Here is a 13,961-nt window from a genome sequence, read left to right as displayed (position 1 = left end):
AAGAGAGATAGTGTGAGAGAGCAAGAGAAATGAAGAGGAAGAGCACGGGTGTTAAAAAAAAAAGAGTCATGCATGTGGCAAAAGATGGTAGAAAGAGCAAGAGAAAAGAAACTGGACAGACAAGGAGGAGAGGAGAGGAGAGACAAATGAATACTGAACAGCAGTGTGACCGCTTGGAAGGACTCAGCATGAGTCTGATCTGAACCCCCAACCGATTTAGCGCCGGAAGACACAGACATAGCAATATCAAAATGCTTCAGTTGCTCGCACACGCTTGCTTGTGCACACACACTCATGCACACAAACACACACTAACACATAAACACAATGCATGCGCTCTTAGGCATGCACACTGCGTTTGATGCATGTTCTGATCTTCACACATACACATGCACTCTCCCTCTACTCTCCAGGAGCTCCAAACCTGCCTGGCCTTGCTGAAGCTCTCCTGTCTCTTTGCACTTCTGACTTCCCTTCTCATCTTCTTCCCAATTCTCAACCGAAGGATGTAGCATTGCTAACCCTGGAACCGTATATGTAGCTTAAGTGCAGTATATGACAGTGCTCATTGATTCTTACATAATATGTTACAAAGTGGATTGCCCAAGGCTACATCTTTGATGATGAAAGCTATTCACTATTACTTTTTTGCAGCCAGTAGGCTGAATTTGAATTACTTTATGATAGAATAGTGTTTCATTACAACTTTAGATATTTTGTGATATTGAAACTGGGTCATTACATCAGCACTGTGCATGAAAAGCCTTTAATTTTCATTTTTGGAATCTTTCATATACTTTCACATTTTATCCATTAATACAGTGTTGGATAACTCTGAACGACCTTTTGTTTGTATTTAAACACTATGTAAACACTTTTGAGAATTTTAGACTCTGGACTCAGAAACCACTTAAACAGAGTGTTAGAGTTTAGACCGATCATACAAGCAGTAACAGCATACATCCATCTGGACTTTAAGTGTGTAAATGAGCTATTAGCACACAACAGCAGTCCAGAAGGACCAAGGACCAAAACTGCTGATTGGCGAAATCAACTACTCAGTGCCTAGTTAATACCACTTTTGTAGCGAACTTTAAAGTCATGTGGACGCTAGGACTGGGAGATGGGCCAGGGCTGACCGGATAAAGGATGAACCTAACTACAGTGGTGTCTTTGAAAAATCCTCTTTATGGAGCCGACCACCTCAGGCTGTGAAAGAAAAAAAAAAACCCTTGCATAAAGACAGTGACCGGAATCACAGAGTTTTGACAATGCTGGAGTGACCTCAAGATGATACTCTGTTTTTCAGTGACCCAGCATGGACTTACACCCCATGAAAATGTATGAAGTGACTTGAAGATAACAAGTGATACATACTCAGGTGGTCAAACTGCTAAAGTTCAGGTGTGTCAAAAAAAAACATACAGAACATACTAGCTAGTATATAGTAACTAGTAACTCATCTCATCTGGCCTTTAATCCCTGAATTAGATCTATCCATGAACAATTCATTAATTATCAGGTCTGTCCTGACAAACTTTTTCCTTAGCAACTATTTACTCTTGGGTATCAAAAAAGTAAAATGTTATCCTCACTGATATTATTTTACTCTTTGTATTTGTGCATAGCATCACTACTTGTTGCATGTTAACAACATTTAACATGCAACATTTCTATAATAAACAGTTACACAAGACCACATACTATACACATCCTGTGCATACCATACTGTTATCACCTTAGGGCTTTGTGGTTGTTATCATCACACTGATTTCTCTGTATGTTTTGTTCTGTCTGTCACTTTAATTAAGACTGGGGCTCTACAACTCAGTAGGTGTTCGGTAGACACACACAAACACAAACAGTCTTATTTTTACATTACATAGACTTGAATTCATTTCCTGGAGGCTTTACCATCACCTCCACCACCACAGTAACAATAAATATTACTTGCCTAGTTCTAACCCTTACTTTAACCTAATCCAAAACTCAACCTAACCTTAAGAAGTGTTCAACCTAATATTTAAAGATTTACGTTGGGGGGACTTGGGAATATGAGTCCATACACACACACACACACACATACAAGCGAAAAGAGTGACTGAGTCATTCATTGACAAAAGGTTAACAGGTCTGCACAGATGCGTCAGGAAGCATAATCACCATCATTATTAGACCACAGGTGCCTATTGGCCACTGAGAGCAACCACGTGACATCTCCTCACAGTATTTGACTTTTGATTGGTTAATATGGTTCATTATGTGACACAAAGATGACAGATCAATAATTATTGTGAAGGAAAATGAAAATGAGCTTGTCTGTATGGTAAAGGTGGAGGTGGTTGAAGAAGAAGAAAGAACCACAATTATATGCCATTGAACAGAAGGAGAATAAAGGTAAAGCTGAAAGACGTGGGGAAATGAGGGCATTTATGGCATGTCCTGACTGACACACTAGTTGCTAAGAGTAACACTGTGAAAGAGAATGACAATTAGTCATTAAAGAATAATGAATTAACTTTAATTACAATGTATGCATACAGTATGTGTTGGTTAACTTGCAGAAAAAAGAAAGGGAGAAAAGTTCAGGTGATTAATGAACTGTTGTATGATGAATGATTCACTGATTCTTCATGAAATAGTGAGGGAGAAGGAAGGGGGAAAAAGGAAGTATTTAAAGAACAAGAATGTGAAATGATTTAAAAATTCTCAGCAGAACAGACAAACAAATATATATATATATATATATATATATATATAATAACAAGGTCCTTAACAAGGACATGGGCTAATTGAAAAACACGTACCAATGTCACTGCATATCTGCATGTCCAATACAAATACAAAATTACTGTAAGTAATAATGACTTAACATAACCCAAACCCTGACTTACATGACATAATGGCAAAAAAAAAAGTTTCAATAACTCTTTGAGAGCATGTGTGAACTTATGTGATTTCATTTATGTATTTACCTGTTAAGTCAAAGGGGAAGTGAATGGATAAATTAAATCTTATTTTTGCAACCAACATAAAAAGTGCTGAAATAATTCTTTTACTATAGCTCTGCTTCCAAAGATCTTGTCTGCCCCCCACAGGCTGTCAGACAAATAACACTCAATGCAAAGTTATGAAGTCAGTCTATTGTCTGGCCTCAGTGCCACCATGATGTCATGGCTAATGAGTAGGACAGAAGAGATTATTTCATTATCTGTCTATTAAGATGCTAAGGTCATTCTTCCTGGGGCTATTGTGGTAAGTCATTGTTGGCAGGCAATTACAGGAAAGATAAAACAAGAAAGTAAAGAGAAGAGAAGAGAAGAAAAGAGAGGAGAAGAGAAGAGAAGAAAAGAAAAGAAAAGGTTCCGCTGGGTTGAGTCAGTGAGTACCTTGCTCACTGCCCCTTGACAGTGAAAGGTGAAATTTTAAGTTGTATAGAAGTTCTATCATTTCATACATGGACTGAAGACAGGATAGGGTTAGGATTACGGCTTAGGGTTTGCCAAAGTTTAGCTGTGCAATACCTAGTAAAATGAATAGTAACACATATCCTGCTCACCGGTCTCTGTAGTCACACTGACCTGACAATGAGATTTAAATCGGTGGCCTCAGTTTGTAATTTCACTTTACTATTGCTGTGTATGGTTCAAACTCAAGACAAAGGTATTGATGGCACATCTGAGCTGAACTGTTACCTGAGAACATAGAGTATCATTGTTAACTGGACAATTACATGCAAGCTCAGTTTAGGTTTGAAAAGTCGGAATAGTATAAGGAGCATTTCAATGCTTGTAAAACCAGTTATATGTATCTTCAAGGAATGGATGAATCATGAAATTTGTGATCCCTGTAATTATCTTTAAGTATGTGGAGCTTCAGCTACATAATTGATTAGGATTCCATTTTGCTAAATAAATTAAAATGAATAACAGACCTTGGAGCCATAATCACAGTCGAGAAGCAATCTTTTTTAAGGATTTGCATATAATTTTGGTCTTCTTGGTATTACTCAACTGGGTCCTTAATTAACAGCATAATTTTATTATTAATGGACATATGTTATTTAGAAAATATATTTTGCTTTCATGAAATATGAAGTATTCCCTTCAGTTCTACCAAACTTTGTTTGTTGAACTACACTTTGACCAGTTAGAACTTCAGTCAGGTAACAGTTGTTTCTGTCCTAAAATGAAATGTATTCCCTAAATTGCCAGCATTTTATTTACCAAAGAATAAATAAATAAAAAATCTGTGAACCTGTGAATGATTGTGGTGGCTGCATTATTGGGCAGCAAAGGATGTATTTAGAGTAAGCCACCGGTTTTGAATATAATGAATGGCTATTTGCTGGCCATTCAGTGATTAATTCATTCAGTTGATTTGAGATGAGGGATCAGGAGCTATCATTGGCATTGTCCACAAAGGCAATGTGCAAGAATGGCAAATCAACTGAGACTTAGCAACATAGTTTATGGCTTATAATTTCCAAATTACCACTCTTTTCTCATTTGGCCTTTGGTATTTATAACCATTACAGTCATTTCCTAAATAATGAGGTGCTTTTAAACACATTCTGACGCTGAAACAAACATAATTAGGTCAGATGCACAGCTCAAAGAACAGGCACTGGGAATGACACACGCAAACTTTTTCTGCTGCCAAGTTGAGTGTCCTTTTGCCAAGAAGTGCAAATTGATGTCAGAGTTATCACAAATTTATAGTCTGTGTCCTGGCTAAAACCTGGGTGTAAAGAAATACAGGGAAAATAATGCTTGCTAATGGGAAGACAATGCTAAATTATGCAAACGAGCCTCTGGGTCATTAATGGACATAATATTTTTTTAATAAATTGAGGGGTGTCTTCTTTCCTGCCTGTCTTATGAAGGCCATTTGGCATGGGCCTCCAATCTATAGGTGAGGTGTGCTTAAGTTAATTGATCCTCTCTAATGTTATTCTGGCCTGCTTTGGCCCAAATGAGAGATACATTATTACAAACTTCTTCAAATGAAATAAGAATTTAACAGGGGACAATAAAGTACATTGAGGACACAGTATCTGATTTGACAGAGCAATTAGGACTATTTTATGAGTGTCTTGCTGTCTTGAAGTGTGGCCTACAATGTGGAGAGTTGCAAATTTGGTGCAAGGCTCAGACATTCCTGGACATATCTTGGGTGGTTGAACTCTTGAGAATCATACATGAATTGTTGGCAGTGTTCTTTTGCTGCTCCACTTTGTGTTGAATAAAACCATAACACATTATTACAAGAATTTCGGGGTGAAGGCAGACATAAGAATTATATTTCATGTTGTCTTTGGTCATTCAAAGATAAAGCAATTGTAGCAGAATGGTGTTTAAACAGATTGCTGTTGCCCTGCTATAATTAAGCTTTCCTTTTTTGTGTAATTTCACTTAGCACTGTGAACTATAAACTCTTTGTTTTAAAAATTGGCTGTCATAACCAAAACTGTTCTATAGTCTGTAATTAAACATCTTTGAAGATTTTTAATAAAAAATATTATATATTGGCTGAAGAAAATGTTGCTACCTGATTGCAAAGGTAAGACTTGCCATTCTTGCACAATTGCAAAGGTAAGATTTCATAGAATGTTTAGGGATTTTTCTATTAGTGAATTGAAGTCTGTAATCATACTGGACAGGATGCATCTATTGTTCAGACACTAATTTGTGTATGTGTGTGTGCGCGCGCGTGTGTGTGTGTAAAAGGATCTTTAGTCAATACACCTTTTCTTAAGCTGCTTGCAGACTGTGTGAATGAGTATGCGACTGTGTGTGCAAACAGATTGTGTCTACTGAAAATGTCACTATCTGTGCTTATGATTTTGTGCTTGAGTATGTGTGTGTGTGTGTGTGTGTATGTCATTGTGTATGTGCTGCTTTCCCACTCACATCTTCTGCTGAGGTGTCATTTGGGTGCTCTTAACACATGGAAACTGTAACCACTGTACATAATGCATTCAGACTTAGCTCCATAATCTAGCCATGGCAGAACAAACCCAATTGGACTGTGGGAGGTTGAACACAAGAATCTATAATCCTCCACCCAACAGACAATCAATCCCTCCACTGGCCCCTGAATGACTCCACAGAGAGCCCCCACTCACCTCTTGTCTTTGCTGTTGGCTGCTTATGCACATTTCAGATGTGTGATAGGGCTTGAAATTTATTGTTTGTTTCTTAGGCATATCTCTTAAGATGTAAGGGGAAGATTGCATTTATCAAATAAATCTGTGTATGACTGTGTGTTGCATGCATTTCTGCCTTCTTGTGTTTGTGTTGTATAGGAGGGAGACAAAACAGTGCCCCAAATTGGCCCAAATTTAGTGCCTTCAACACTGATAGAGGTTAGACAACCAAAGATCAGCAATTTGTATCATCATATCAGTAACAAGTTTGTGATAAGCTATTGGTAGCTGGCAAGTCATTGACCACAACGACTCTGCCAAATTTTGATCTCAGGAGAAGACCTGATTAAATGAACGTCAAATTTTCCACCAAGGAGTTGCTAGTAAATTTCAGGCTGCCATTTCTTTTGATCCGTACCTTTAGACATTGTTCTGTTCGCACAATATGGTTTTGTGTGATGCAAATCTCCAGGCATTTTGATTAACCAACAAATCACCTGTTTAACAACTTTTGCAACATGTTCATTTTGATGTGCAAAGATGTTTGGAGTATTAGTAATCTCCAGTGTACACAACCCAAGAGGTCTCTGTTTTGTTATTCTCATAATCCTGCCCTCTTTGAAACCTTCGTACAAGCTGCTGATAGATGTTGTTGGCAAGAACATCTGGGCCTGCCTGAACTGATAGGCACAAAAAAGGAAAGAGTTATGTTGCTACAATTCACAGCCCAAGCTGTGTAGTAATGGAGGGCCAGAAAATAATATATACTTCTACTAGTAAGAGGAGCACTTAATCGCAATCATTATTTTCAGTTAAAAATGAAACATCCTAAATCTAATAAACCAAATTTAGAAAGATGATCTATTTACTTATAATTCAAACAAATGCAGGGTAAGAAACTTTAAGTCATTTACAGATTTTTTTTTTTTTATCTGGGCTTTCAGAATCTCTAGACAAAAGGTGGGTTGACATACTGAAGTGAAATGAAATAAAATACAATTGGGAGAGCAATAAAGCTTTAGTCACCTCTTCAGTCATGCAAAAACCACCTTTTGGGATACATTGCCAGTGTGGGTTTATGGCGACTTTTTAGTACCAGCAGTGGCTGACTCCACAATACTTTGACATAGAGCTTGTTTATATACCGAAAACACTATTTGTGTGTTAGTATTGCCACATCTTTCTGAGTTTCATCTCATTTTCTTTTCCTAGAATAATAATCCTGTCACATGCAGATGTATAGAAGTCCAAGAGAAGATGTAGAGACTTGCTTTTTCTTGCTCTCTCATCTGCTTTTCTATTGATTTCTTCCACCCTGGGCCAAGCAAATGCCTTGGCTGTGAAATCCGTAATACGCGTTGTCTCGAATCCCTCACAATCATCAGGAGATTGGGATACACGCTGGCGGAACGTCCAAGCATAACACATTTGCATGAACTCTCATGTGAGTTTAATAAAAAGGCAAACTGTAAGATAAACTACTCAGGAAAAGTGTTGTGTGGAGGATGCCTTCATAAAAAACTGATGCGCAACGCTTTGTAACCTAGACCTTGTTATGTGGTGCAGATTTGCTTCGAGATAGCTCTTTAGTATTGTTATTCATGTCTCTACTCTTGTTTTCTGTGCCCACACTTGCTATGAAAAGCTTGAATAATGCACAGGTTATAAGGCCTTTTGTTGCTGTTTTACTGCTTTAAAAAAAAAAAAAAAGAAAAGATAGAAAAAAAAGAAACAAACATTATGAACAACAAAAGGCCGACATGGCATGGCAGGCTCACAGAAATTAGCCTCTCGGAGATGTGATTATGTCTGTGCAATCTTCACTGGTCCTTAAACCAATACTGAATGACTCAACCTCATTAGGTGTATGCATGTGTGCGAGATTTTCATGATGAGGCTTTATAGCAATGAGAAAATAATTGGCATTTCAGTTATGATCAGGCTGGAGGCTTACAGTCAGGAGATGGCTTCCAGTCTGATTTACACTTCAAGTGAAGTGCATAGACAGAAGAAAAGACACACCACGTCTCTGTCTTTGATCTGGTTCATCGGCAAGGCTCAGAGAGGGCAATTCCCACAAACAGACATTTCACTATATAGCTTTACTCAAAATGAAGAAAGATAAAGATAAATTAAAACTTGCCATATATTGCATTGTTTACGGACGCCTAACCCATGAACAGACCAGCAAATTAGAGTCAGTATGTATTGCATGTTTTTCTGTTGGGATGCTAGCCAGAATATCCATTTCAGAATATAATACATTCATATCTGCCGTACACTCCCCAACTTTTAAGGCCTTTGTAAAATATCTGTACAGAGGAATACTGGGAATGCTCATCAAAATCATCAGATCTTAACATCCAAAAGGTTAATAGGCTTCCAGGAATAGTAAGTCCAACACCTGCTCTTTTCAAGTGAATTAAGCTGTTTGTTCAGTCATTGCCATGAGAACAAACTCAAACAGATGCTTTTGTTATTCGCACTGCTTGTTGTTCAATGATTCCTTTTCGTTTAGATCAAATTAGGCCAAGCATTAATTGATTGTAATGGAAATGAGTTGACCACTACTGTCATGAGCTGCCATTGCTGCATGGCCCCAATCTCACTGTCTTTACGCTGATGGCTAATTGTTGGTCTGATTGCTGGCCTTCCAGTGCTGTGGTTTCCATGCTAATAAGCCAATTATTGAACAACAATGTAGTCTCAAATAATTCAATTACCACAGACACTAATGAACACAGAGTCCAATAACAAGCGCTTGATATTTCAATTCTGCTTGAGTCTGCATTTGACAGTTACAGTCTGTGCTCACTGCTCAGTTTGCTGTAGATGTGATTTTATGCCAAATGGTGAGGTTAAAGAAACACGCCCTGTAGTCAAACATGCATTAATCAATGTCAGGACTGTGGTTTTGACAAAATCCCAGCTTTTGTCCATGTGGCATATGCTAAGTATGTATTATTATGTACAGGTTCTTATGAGCATAACTTTTTGTTTGGTGGGCTGCTTCTTTGTAAAAAGACATGGACCTTTACACATATGCTTTGAACTATTTTTCTATTCTGGCAACAATGAGCAAGGTCCACAGGATACTCTGAAAAAGTAGCTATGAGGTAGTACATTTGGTAATGTAAAGATACGTCCATGGGTGACTGTCCGTATGATGCAAATGATTCTTGGCTGCACAACTGACAACACAACTGAATTTTATTCCCTTTTCCTGATCATTGACGATAGACTTTTAAAGATTATCTTAATACAAAATTCACATGACCACACCTACATATGAACATTGAAAGAAAATAGCTGCTGTAATTATTCTTTCCGTCCATTTAGACTAAAGAAATCCCCTCTTAAAGTAATTTCCATTTAAGTGACGGGGAACAAAATCCAGTGTCTATATTCTATAAGGTTTCTGCATCAGGCAGGGTTTCCTTTCTGAGCCATGGAAGAGGAACACTAAAAAGAGAATTTGTACTAAAAAGACTGTAACTTAGGTAGATCCCACCTGGATTTGTGTAATTTGTGGTGAAGCCTCATATGAGCTCTATGGGATTTCTTTGTAGCCAGCATGGACAGGAGAAGCAGTGAACACATTTTCTTTCAGCATGCATGTGGACATGGAATCATTGTTTGAGACAGATTTGAGCCTTTCAAACCCAGACTCAACATTTTTTGCAATGCAGCACATCATCATCTAGCAAGGCGATGCACTGACCATTCAGTTTCTTCTGACTACAATGAATACAATATTTCTACAGTTTACCTCACAAGCATTACAACAAAAGTAAAATCTTTTCCGTGAGTGATTCAAACTGCTCTGCAGTGCTTTGGTAGTCTTATTAATCGATTTAATTAATCTCTCTCCCAGAGAACCCCTTCCCATATGAACATTTATGATTGTGACATAGGGAAAGATACCTTACTCAAAAATATTGAATATGAACAAAATGTTTACTAAGTAACATTTTTTATTTTGCATAGTTCCTGTGTAAGTAGCCTACTATATTTTAGGAGGTTGGTGTGGCAGGGCCTAATGAAGTGCATACTCATTATTTGCCACTGATGTGTTAGACGTTATTGGTGTATACCTTAGATATTTTGTAATGGTGATCTTCATAGAGGCTAAAATCTGGAACCTCACATGTTCACCCCAATAAAGTTAAAGGGGTCAGGTCAGAGTTTAATAAGGATAAAGATTCAGGCCCTATCAAAAAAGGAACACATCCTCTGATTCAACAAAATAGAACACTGTGAAGTGAACAAAAAAGCAGACTGGGGATGTAGAAATGCAATATAAAAGCAGCTGTTAAAATTAAATAAATTTAGTTCCAATTTGCTGGCACAGAGGGATTTGGTGTCACAGAAGTTCATTTCATTGGCCTTTTGACATGACTAAATCAAATACTGAGGGATTCATTTTACTATTATTTGATAGACAGACAGGACTCACAGGGCTGAAGGCTACTGGCAAAGGCCCGCCAAAGCTTTATCCTTTATTTAATGTCTGCAAGTCAATACCAGACAGAAGGAGAGAGAGAAACAGAAAGAAAAATAAAAAAGAAAGTTTGAAACTAGAGAGTGGAAAAAGAACTTCTGCAAAGGAGAAAGCCAAACCAAAGAACAAGACCAATAGCATGGCCTATTTATAATGAAAGCAAAGCAAAGGAAGCGAAAGAGAATCTTCTGCCTTAGATGATGCCCCACCTCGCTGCTGGAAGCCAAATGAACAGACTGATTTTTTTAACCATAAAATGGACGATTCTGAAGCTTTACTCTGACACAGGGAGAATTAAGCTGGTTTGACTGGGCTTAGCCTGAGTTATCACATACCGCAGCCGGACACTACACACACAGGCTGAGCCCAGCAGAGAGGACAGAGGAAGAGGACTTGAAAGCAGGTGCGGGATTCCTATGGCATTATGCTGAGTTGAAAAAGACTAGCTGTCTGTGCTTTAGGCTTTATTGGTCTCCATCATACAAAGCACAGCCAGAGGCAGTGTATCAGAGGTGGGAGGTGGGAGGGGGGTGGCACTTACTGTAAGATAGTTTGGAAGTTGTCAGTTGGAATCCATGATCCTATCAAAACGACAGGCACTTTTTACTTTAGTCTCTTTTAAACATCACCTTGTCATATGACTGTACTAATGTCACCTGTCTGTTAAAATACTCTGTAGACTTATATTTTGTGTTTCTTCCTTGGAACCCTACTCTATTAACAGTAAGCGCACAGTATTTTAAACCTTATTGTTTATTAACTTTAAGTATTAAAGCAGCTCATGAAACATTAATTGAGGCTGACAAATCCATTTCCCATCCATTAATTTTTTCTATTAATTAATCTTTTGGGTCTCACAGCTGAGGTCCCAGGTTTTAGCCAGAGGCCAAAATAGTAGAGCTGTGAAGGCAACACCTTGATTTCATTTTTAAGTTCATTTATTTTTGACTGTTAATGTTGTATAGTTGAATTGATTCTCAAACAACAAGACTATAAGCATGCACATGTGCAGGAGACACAAACACAAATGTAGGCATGAATATACACACACAAACACATTCTCCAGTGGTGGGCAGTGGAGGTCAGTTCATTGGTGATGGCTTCATAAACAGCTCTGTAAATCATTAGTGTTTTTTTTTTTTTTTTTGATAGCCATTCAAGGTTATTTTACCTCAGGCCACAGATTTGAGCTCTATGTGTGTCATGCATTCACACATATACCCGTTGTGGCTTGTGAGACACACACCATAAACATAATCCATTTAAGTACAAATCTCTCCTTTGCTTTTATCTCCACAGTGCTGGGGCTTGATCTGAGATGAAATTTTCTAAACCTGCTACACACATCTCTGTGCTTCATAAATCAAGCACTCTATCATTCTCACCAGGCCAACACGTTTTTCCTTGGAAATGAAGATATAGTAGAATCAATTAGCTTTGATGGACCTGACGCTGCTGTGGTCTTTCATGTGAGGTGCAGTTTAGATTCTGTTATTGCTGTGAAAGCAAAAAGGAAATTTTTATTATCGTTGGAGTGTTCCATAATGTAATATTCGCAGAGACCCAGCACCCCTATGAAGGCCTGTTTTATTGTGGTCAGTGTCTTCAACCGTCAACTTTACACACATCCAAAATAGCTCAGTGAAATGTCTGAGAATAGAGTGCACTTTAAATTCCTATTTGGTTTAATTTAACTTTTCACTTCTTCTCCCTCTGATACTCTCATGATTGTGTTTATGAGTGTGGAAAAAGCACCTTCAGCCAAAAAGAAGTAAATTTATATCTCTTGAGAATTTTGCTGCGAAACACCACTCTATACTTTTCCCTTATGCCTGCTGATTTACAGTAATGGAAAGATCAAATTGACCATAGAAATATACAGGACCATACAAGCACCTCATATTGTCACTGCATTTTTGTTGAAAGATGCAGAGATTGAGTTGGTAAATCAAGTGTCACAGACAATCAAAAACATCCCTAAAGGTCTAAAAGTTCCTAATGTGCTCAAGCACTCACCACCTCTGCATCTCTGTGTGCATGTGATGTGTACATATTTTCTGCACTGATGCAGTTTCTGAAATCATACTCAAGAAAGACTGAAATACATTTCAATATATTTTTTTCATTTTTCATTGTTCCTAACATGCTGTGCTTTGCTATGCTAACATTTGCATGACTGTTATGTTGTTTGGATCATACTTTTATTTTTCTCCGGTAAAAGAAGTTGTATTGTTTTGCAGTTTTGGTTTTTCCCATTGACAACATATAGAGAAGGACAACACGAGAGTTCTCCAGACGTGAAGCTAATACACCTTGATCGCTCTCTGGTGGAAGTCATAAATCCTTCCCCATCCATGTTAGTAGTGAAGACACAGACCAAAATAAAAACTCAAAGTTGATTTCTGTCATTTCAAGTAGTTCTTATCATTCTGATGTATGTTGTAAGTACTTGGTTTTAGCTATTTGATGTCATAAAAGGGGAGTGAAATATGATTGACAGCAAAGAGTTGCTCATGATTGGGTCAGGCAGGTGTATGGGCAGCAATTTGATCCTGTGGCTCCATCACCTGATCAGTACTGCACAGATGTGGACAAATCAGCACAAGATGATATTGCTCATATCCGACATATTTTAGCTCCACTTTAGTACAGAGGGAGGAAGTGGGGTGTCTGTCATCAGTCTTTGTATATTACGTCATTATTCATCTATTTCTTTTTCCAATTGGAAACAATAGTATAATATTGTCTATAACTTTAATAAGGTTAAGGTAATTTATGATTATGCTATGAACAGCAAACATTTCTTTGGACACATTAGTGGTTATATGGTTACAAGAAAAGTTTTACAGCAACATACCTTTGCTAATACTGCAGATTTTAAGTTGTGAGTATCTGCACATTATGACTGTTTGATTCAAATAACAGCTGTAGACATATATAAACTGGGAGATACAACAGACAGTCACTTTTGAGCACGCTGACAGGAGCAACTGCAGCCTCAACGGAGTTGCTGCTTGCAAACCAAAACAACATAAATCAAAGTAAAATAGAGTAAAAGAATAGAAAAATAGAAAAGAAAAGAAGAGTAGAAAATAGAGTTAAAACCATGTCCAGGTGAGAAGAAAATATAGTCTTTGACACTGCCATAACATGAACACAGTTAAAATGAGGAAGAGAATTTGTTTCACATCATGCAGTCACTAGAGTGTAGGGATAAATGATCATTGTGCAGAATGTCAATTTAGTATGAATAAAAAAAGATAATGTAAGTTGTTTTACCTAATGATTTAACTATGTCGCCACATTAACGTG

The sequence above is a fragment of the Scatophagus argus genome, chromosome 9, assembly GCF_020382885.2.
Source record: "Scatophagus argus isolate fScaArg1 chromosome 9, fScaArg1.pri, whole genome shotgun sequence".
NCBI classification, from domain to species: domain Eukaryota; kingdom Metazoa; phylum Chordata; class Actinopteri; family Scatophagidae; genus Scatophagus; species Scatophagus argus.
The sequence above is the reverse complement of the archived record's forward strand: the minus strand, read 5'-3'. Positions refer to the sequence as shown.